At 48.7% G+C, this 8820-nt stretch overlaps 1 long non-coding RNA gene across 1 annotated transcript; it reads left to right on the forward strand.

Moving 5' to 3' along the window:
* The first annotated feature begins 338 nt into the window (after positions 1-338).
* Positions 339-8577, forward strand: LOC146026935 (uncharacterized). Its single transcript, XR_014454581.1, has 3 exons — positions 339-478; positions 7941-8023; positions 8115-8577. It is a non-coding gene; the product is annotated as an uncharacterized LOC146026935 (long non-coding RNA).
* Positions 8578-8820: the final 243 nt, after the last annotated feature.

The following is an 8820-nucleotide window of genomic DNA, read 5'->3' on the forward strand; positions in this document are numbered from 1 at the left end:
TGGAACTCCTTAACTTAAGCCAGGCGTCTTACCTCCCTTTTCCAAGCTCTCCGGGACTATCTCAAAGTACGCTGTCGACATAATTGGTCGACTTTGTCAAGCTGTCATTTCTGTATGTCTACGATCCGCTCAGTACAGCTACCCCCAAGTTGCTCCATGTTCTATGATTATATGCATCAGCTGCTGTGCATTTTACATGTATGGTGTATGTTTATTCTCTTGTTTTTTCACAGCACCTAGCACTTGCACTTTATTCAGTCCCCAGCCGTGTGGTCAGCGGCACCGGTAACCCTGGTAACGGCACAAGCACGCCCCTGTTTGCATGGCAACGGGACGCAGTGCCTCTGTACCCTATCAGTAAGAGCCGGAAAGACAGAGGTGTGTCTCCGTGCGTCAGCACGGTTTCCGGCCACTTCCGCCCGACGTCTGATGCCACCCACGGTCCACGGCAATGGGGGACCCTGCATACACTATTTAGGTAAGCACCTTGTCACTTTATTGTTATTCCTGTTGTAAGCCTGACGAAGAGGCTTTGGGCCTCGAAACTGTTGCTAATAAAAGTAACCTTTCTTCATCACAAATCCTGGAGTGCCGTGTGATGCTCTACCCTCTGGGGTTCTTCATCTAACCAACGTGTGTATATTTCTGCAAAGGCACCCAGGTGATTGAATACAGCTACTGGAAGTGCCGGGTCGTCCAAACTATATATATATATATATATATATATATATATATATATATATATATATATATATGTATTATCATTAACTGTATATATTTTTGCATGTTGCCAAGGGTTTCTATGCTCATTGCCAGTTAGTTTCCTGCTTGTTGATAGGGGTTTTTAGTGTCTGCACTTCCTGGTACGGTTGCAGCTAGATTCGCTTCTGTTTCTTGACGTTTACCATCATGCACTGGGTCCATGTATACCTGGAGAGGGAATAGAAATCTGTGGCAAGCGAAGCTAGCCACCGTGCCTGAATCGTGGTGAGCGAAGCAAGCACGTGAGGGTACAATCCAGCTGAAATTAAAGAAAATAACCTACACCTATGTAAATTGCAGATAAAATAACACTGTGAGGGCATCTAACAACTTCCGCCCTCACCTAACATCACATCCTGGTCAAGAAACAGAAGTGGCTCTAGACACAACCTTTTCAGTAGTTCTGTACATGCTGTTCCCTGACAGACGCTAGAGGTCGAGTTGGATCTCTAGCATCTGTCTATAACAATATGGCAGCCATTTTTTTGGGCCATTTCAAGCAATTTCCATGCGGACAGCCAAACTGCATGGAATCTGCAGAGACCTGGTGACCCAGCTGTGCCAGCTCCCCCACCACCATTTTTACACCACTGCCAGGGGCCTGTGTTCACCGCACACACCACACCCACTATAGATTCCCAGGTGCTCTAGTCAATCACCAATCAACATGTTGACAGCCATTAACTGTCTTTGTGCAGGCCTGGAGGCGGATAGAGAATTGCTGCACTGTGATTGGTGTACAGCTCCAGCGTTCCACCAATAAGCATGCTGACAGCCTTTCACTGTCTGGCTGTCACCAGCGAAGCGGGCACAGAACGCTGCCTCACCACTTTGATTGTGAGACTACCACCGGCCCCCTGCTCAGAGTCCCCTAGAATTGTGCGTCCTTGGGCAGCCGTCTAGCGTGCCTGACCATTACGATGGCCCTGCGCACCTCTCCTCACGTAGGTCCATCGTAAGCGGGTGGCGGAGCAATGCCCACGAGCATCCAATGAAAAATGGGGAAGACACTGACTAGGATGCCAAAGACACACCTTCCCTTCAAATATATCCCGGACTAGTCTGCCTGGCTCCGGTATTATCTCTAGTGTCCACAATCCTCCTTTCTGGGATCTGCAGCCGCCCGTACACATGTATCTCCCTGCTCATTTATTTCAAAGGGTTTTATAGAGGGGAAAAAAACATGTTCAGCCTGACTGCTGGCGTTATTTAATGGAACAGTGTCCCTGTTTGGCTTGTTGCATTGTGAAGCTAATCTATTCTATTCTTCAGAATGCATTTAGCCGTTGAAGTAGGGCAATTTTATTTAAAGACCTGTCAAAAAATTTGGTCCAATCCAAACGCGGTGCTAGAGGAGAAATTGGCTGTGTGATTTGTTTATCCGCAATCTGCTCAGCTGCTGTTTTCTGGCGACAGTTGATTAATCATCATGGGAATGTAAGATGTAATATTGATCTCTGGAATTAACTGCATTTAGCTGGCTCTTTATCAGCCGAGCTGTACGGTTTATTGTCCAGATGGGTGGCCATGCCTGAAATGGCAAGAGGAAGCCTTGCGGAGATGTAATGGATGGGCCCGGGCGCCAGGCATTGGTATTATACCCTCACAGGGAAGGATTTTAGTTTTTCGGGGGGGTGGGGGGGGGGAATACAGCTTGAAAACAGCAAAAAATGAAAATAATTTTAAAGGGTCCTACTGTATTGTCACCTTCGATGCCTAGCACTTATGTCACCATTACAGCTGGGAATTGTGCTGCATTTGTCTAAGGACCTTGTGGTATCAGTATTTTCATCTCCCGTCTCCTCTTCAGTTTTATAGTGTGTGTGGGGCTGCACCACGCTGTGGCCAATGACATCCTTTCAGTATTCACAGCAGCACATGTTATTTCAGGAAATGATTGTGCCAAAACAATAACCTGTCCAGGGCATGACCAATATAAATCACGGTCAGTGGTGCCGCAAGTGACTTCCATTGATGGCACAAACCATCGATGGGGGGATGGGTCAGGGAAAGGTAAGAAGGGAAGGCCTCAGCAATGGGCTAATCACAGAAGGCAATAGGACTGCCCTAGGAGTTGCCAGTGTATGGGACCCTCTCCCACCCTTTCCTGTCCCTGCCTGTCATCTCCTGTCCCTGCCTGTCATCTCCTGCCCTTGCCAGCCTTCTCCTGTCCCTGCTTGCCCCATCCTGTCCCTGCTGGCCTTCACTTGCCCATGCCTGCCATATCCTGTCCCTGCCTGCTCTCTCGTGACACTGCCTTTCCTCTCTTGTCCCTGCTGGCCTTCTCCTGCCCATTCCTGCCCTCTCCTCTCCATACTGGCCTTCTCCTGCCCATGCCTGCCCTATTATATCCCTGCTTGCCTTCTCCTGCCCCTGCCTGCCCTATCCTGATTCTGTGTACCCTCTCTTGTCCCTGCTGGCCTTCTCCTGCCTGTTCCTGCCCATTCCTGCCCTCTCCTGGCCCTGACTTCCCTCTCCTGCCCATTCCTGCCCTATCCTGGCCCTGCCTGCCCTCTCCTGCCCATTACTGCCCTCTCCTGGCCCTGCCTGCCCATTCCTGCCCTCTCCTGGCCCTGCCTGCCCTCTCCTGCCCATTCCTGCCCTCTCCTGCCCTCTCCTGGCCCTGACTTCCCTCTCCTGCCCATTCCTGCCCTATCCTGGCCCTGCCTGCCCTCTCCTGCCCATTACTGCCCTCTCCTGGCCCTGCCTGCCCTCTCCTGCCCATTCCTGCTCTCTCCTGGCCCTGCCTGCCCTCTCCTGCCCATTCCTGCTCTCTCCTGGCCCTGCCTGCCCATTCCTGCCCTCTCCTGGCCCTGCCTGCCCTCTCCTGCCCATTCCTGCCCTCTCCTGCCCTATCCTGGCCCTGCCTGCCCTCTCCTGCCAGTTACTGCCCTCTCCTGGCCCTGCCTGCCCATTCCTGCTCTCTCCTGGCCCTGCCTGCCCTCTCCTGCCCGTTACTGCCCTCTCCTGGCCCTGCCTGCCCTCTCCTGCCCGTTACTGCCCTCTCCTGGCCCTGCCTGCCCTATCCTGCCCTCTCCTGATCATTCCTGCTCTCTCCTGGCCCTGCCTGACCTCTTCTACCCGTTACTGCCCTCTCCTGGCCCTGCCTGCCCTCTCCTGCCCGTTACTGCCCTCTCCTGGCCCTGCCTGCCCTCTCCTGCCCATTACTGCCCTCTCCTGGCCCTGCCTGCCCTCTCCTGCCCATTCCTGCTCTCTCCTGGCCCTGCCTGCCCTCTCCTGCCCATTCCTGCTCTCTCCTGGCCCTGCCTGCCCATTCCTGCCCTCTCCTGGCCCTGCCTGCCCTCTCCTGCCCATTCCTGCCCTCTCCTGCCCTATCCTGGCCCTGCCTGCCCTCTCCTGCCAGTTACTGCCCTCTCCTGGCCCTGCCTGCCCATTCCTGCTCTCTCCTGGTCCTGCCTGCCCTCTCCTGCCCGTTACTGCCCTCTCCTGGCCCTGCCTGCCCTCTCCTGCCCGTTACTGCCCTCTCCTGGCCCTGCCTGCCCTATCCTGCCCATTCCTGCCCTCTCCTGATCATTCCTGCTCTCTCCTGGCCCTGCCTGCCCTCTTCTGCCCGTTACTGCCCTCTCCTGGCCCTGCCTGCCCTCTCCTGCCCGTTACTGCCCTCTCCTGGCCCTGCCTGCCCTATCCTGCCCATTCCTGCCCTCTCCTGCCCATTCCTGCTCTCTCCTGGCCCTGCCTGCACTTGCCTGTTCATGTTTGCTTTTTTCTGTACCTGATCTTATCAAAAAGCTTCATCTTGTATAATTAAAAAGCTTAAAATCCATCTGTTCATCGCTGGTGACTGCAGTGTGAATGTCTCATTTTATGTTCCCTGTTCTATTCAATATTGTAATAATTAGGCAATAACAAAGCATATTACTGTATGTGCAATGCAAAAAAAAAAAAACATTTTTTTATCAATATTATTAATAGGTAAGTGTATACATTTGTATGTAAATTTTTATATAATTTTGCCCAAATTAAATATAGTTGAACCTCATAAAAGGTAATGATTATTGTTACTGTACACTAATATCAAAGGATGAATTGTGTTCTACATTTGTGTTTTACATTGGCCACTAGAATGCTCTATATATTGTACATTAGCCACTTGAATGCTCTATATATTGTACATTGACCACTAGAATGCTCTATATATTGTACATTGGACACTAGAATGCTCTATATATTGTACATTGGCCACTAGAATGCTCTATATATTGTACATTGGCCACTAGAATGCTCTATATATTGTACATTGGACACTAGAATGCTCTATATATTATACATTGGCCACTAGAATACTCTATATATTGTACATTGGACACTAGAATGCTCTATATATTGTACATTGGACACTAGAATGCTCTATATATTGTACATTGGACACTAGAATGCTCTATATATTGTACATTGGACACTTGAATGCTCTATATATTGTACATTGACCACTAGAATGCTCTATATATTGTACATTGGACACTAGAATGCTCTATATATTGTACATTGGCCACTAGAATGCTCTATATATTGTACATTGGCCACTAGAATGCTCTATATATTGTACATTGGACACTAGAATGCTCTATATATTATACATTGGCCACTAGAATGCTCTATATATTGTACATTGGGCACTAGAATGCTCTATATATTGTACATTGGACACTAGAATGCTCTATATATTGTACATTGGCCACTAGAATGCTCTATATATTGTACATTGGCCACTAGAATGCTCTATATATTGTACATTGGCCACTAGAATGCTCTATATATTGTACATTGGCCACTAGAATGCTCTATATATGGTACATTGGACACTAGAATGCTCTATATATTGTACATTGGCCACTAGAATGCTCTATATATTGTACATTGACCACTAGAATGCTCTATATATTGTACATTGGCCACTAGAATGAGCTATATATATATATATATATATATATATATCTATAGATATATATATATATATATATATATATATAGATCTATATATATATATATATATATATATATATAATATATATATATATATATATATATTGTACATTGGCCACTAGAATGCTGTATATATTGTACATTGCCCACTAGAATGACTATATATATATATATATATATATATATATATATATATATATATATATATATTGTACATTGGACACTAGAATGCTCTATGTATTGTACATTGGTCACTACAATGATCTCTGTGTTGTATATTGGTCACTAGATTACTAATTTTTTTTTTAATTGGTCATTAGAATGTTTTCTGTATAGTATATTGGTCACTAGATTGCTATAAATATTGTACATTGGTCACTACATTGTTCTCTTTATTGTACATTGGTCACTAGAATGCTCTCTGTATTGTATTAGGGTTAGGCAGTAGGGTATTCCGGAGTTAGGCAAGGCACTAGCGGGGAGGGATAGGCTGTGTGGGGAGTGTTAGGTGGTGAGTGTGGGGGTTAGACACTAGTGGCGAGGGATAGGCTACAGGGGATAGGGTCAGGTGACAGGTTTGGGGGTTAGGCAGTAGGGGGGAAGGGTAGGCTACAGGGAGTAGGGGTAGGTTGCGGGTGTGCGAGTTAAGCGGTAGCATGAATGGATAGGCTACAGGGGGTAGGCTTAGGTGACAGGTTTGGGGTTTAGGCGGTAGCGGGGAGGCATTGGCTACAGGGGATAGGGTTAGGTGACAGGTTTGGGGGTTATGCAGTAGCGGGGAGGCATAGGCTACAGGGGATAGGGTTAGGTATCGGGTGTGGGGGTTAGTTAGTAGCGGGAAGGATAGGCTACAGGGGATAGGGTTAGGTAGCGGGTTAGTTAGTAGTGGGGAAGGATAGGCTACAGGGGATAGGGTTAGGTAGCGGGTTAGTTAGTAGTGGGGAAGGATAGGCTACAGGGGATAGGGTTAGGTGGTGGATGTGGGGGTTAGGCAGTAGCGTGGAGGGATAGGCTACAGGGGATAGGGTTAAGTGGCGGGTGTGGGGGTTAGTTAGTAGCGGGGAGGGATAGGCTACAGGGGATAGGGTTAGGTGGCGGGTGTGGGGGTTAGTTAGTAGCAGGGAGGGATAGGCTACAGGGGATAGGGTCAGGTGACAGGTTTGGGGGTTAGGCAGTAGGGGGGAAGGGTAGGCTACAGGGAGTAGGGGTAGGTTGCGGGTGTGCGAGTTAAGCGGTAGCATGAATGGATAGGCTACAGGGGGTAGGCTTAGGTGACAGGTTTGGGGTTTAGGCGGTAGCGGGGAGGCATTGGCTACAGGGGATAGGGTTAGGTGACAGGTTTGGGGGTTATGCAGTAGCGGGGAGGCATAGGCTACAGGGGATAGGGTTAGGTATCGGGTGTGGGGGTTAGTTAGTAGCGGGAAGGATAGGCTACAGGGGATAGGGTTAGGTAGCGGGTTAGTTAGTAGTGGGGAAGGATAGGCTACAGGGGATAGGGTTAGGTAGCGGGTTAGTTAGTAGTGGGGAAGGATAGGCTACAGGGGATAGGGTTAGGTGGTGGATGTGGGGGTTAGGCAGTAGCGTGGAGGGATAGGCTACAGGGGATAGGGTTAAGTGGCGGGTGTGGGGGTTAGTTAGTAGCGGGGAGGGATAGGCTACAGGGGATAGGGTTAGGTGGCGGGTGTGGGGGTTAGTTAGTAGCAGGGAGGGATAGGCTACAGGGGATAGGGTTAGGTGGCAGGTGTGGGGGTTAGGCAGTAGTGCGGAAGGATAGGCTACAGGGGATAGGGTTAGGTGGTGGGTTTGGGGGTTAGTTAGTAGTGGGGGAGGATAGGCTACAGGGGTTATGGTTAGTTGGCGGGTTTTGGGATTAGATAGTAGCGAGGAAGGATAGGCTACAGGGGATAGGGTTAGGTGGCGGGTTTGGGGGTTAGTTAGTAGTGGGGGAGGATAGGCTACAGGGGATAGGGTTAGGTGGCAGGTGTGGGGGTTAGGCAGTAGCGCGGAGGGATAGGCTGTGTGGGGAGTGGTTAGGAGGGGGCGGCAGGGAGTAGGTAAGTATTTTTACTGAACCCCCGTCTGAATTCCCTCCACCGGGACCCCGGTGTCGGCTGCCTGACCACCGACATCCCTACATTCCCGTTAATGACAGTGATGGTTCTGGCATTATAATGACGTTTTCCAGCCCCTTCTTATTCCCCAGTAATGATTTGCCCTTGGTTCTCCTTGTACAGCAATTTCCCAATGACCAGAGCGATCCAATTGCCGGCTTATAGGTGATGACACAGAGAAAGCTACAACAGCCCAGGAACTAAATGTATTGGAGCACAGATAGTAACAGGGAGGTAAAGTGAATACATTTATTTGTTTTAGGAAACAAGATTTTTGTTCTTTGTAACGTTTTGCAGATTGATCCCCAACTTGGCAGAAGGTACGGGAGGAACATGCTCTGCAGCAGCACAGAGCACAATGCCCTGCGTCTCTACAAATCAGTTTGTCTGTGGGATACGTGTGGATTAAAATAAGCCGATCCCGCAGAATCAATCCAGCTTCTAGAAGGACGGGCTCCCTGTATTATCTTCAATCACTCATCAGCGGCTAATGTCGGCAATTATATCCCAGAGAGAGAAAGCTATCTCCTAAACCAGAGGATTATTCCCTTCCTGAACTCACTTTGTAATAGACCCAGCAGGAAAAAACGCCGAAGCGTCATCTATTGAGGAAAACATCAGGACGTTAATTCCACTTTGTTCTCGTGTTCCAGGACGTGGCGCAGATCCGAGTTGGACAAACTTTAGAAATCACCTCTATGTTTCTCTGGGCAGAACCGGAGGCAGCAAGTGCGGAGCCGTCTCTCGATCCCTCTCATTCCCTGCGATGCAAATAAAAATGCTGCGACAAATGTATTATTTATTTATTAACAGTCTCTTATATAGCGCACACATATTCCGCAGCGCTGTACAGAGTATAGTTGAACATTCACATCAGTCCCTGTCCCAGTGGGGCTTACAATCTATATCCCCTACCACATGTACACGCATACAGACATTCTAAGGTTAATTTTGTTGGAAGACAATTGACCTACCAGTATGTTTTTGGATTGTGGGAGGAAGC

This window comes from Crinia signifera, chromosome 8, assembly GCF_055691185.1.
Source record: "Crinia signifera chromosome 8, ASM5569118v1, whole genome shotgun sequence".
NCBI lineage: Eukaryota > Metazoa > Chordata > Amphibia > Anura > Myobatrachidae > Crinia > Crinia signifera.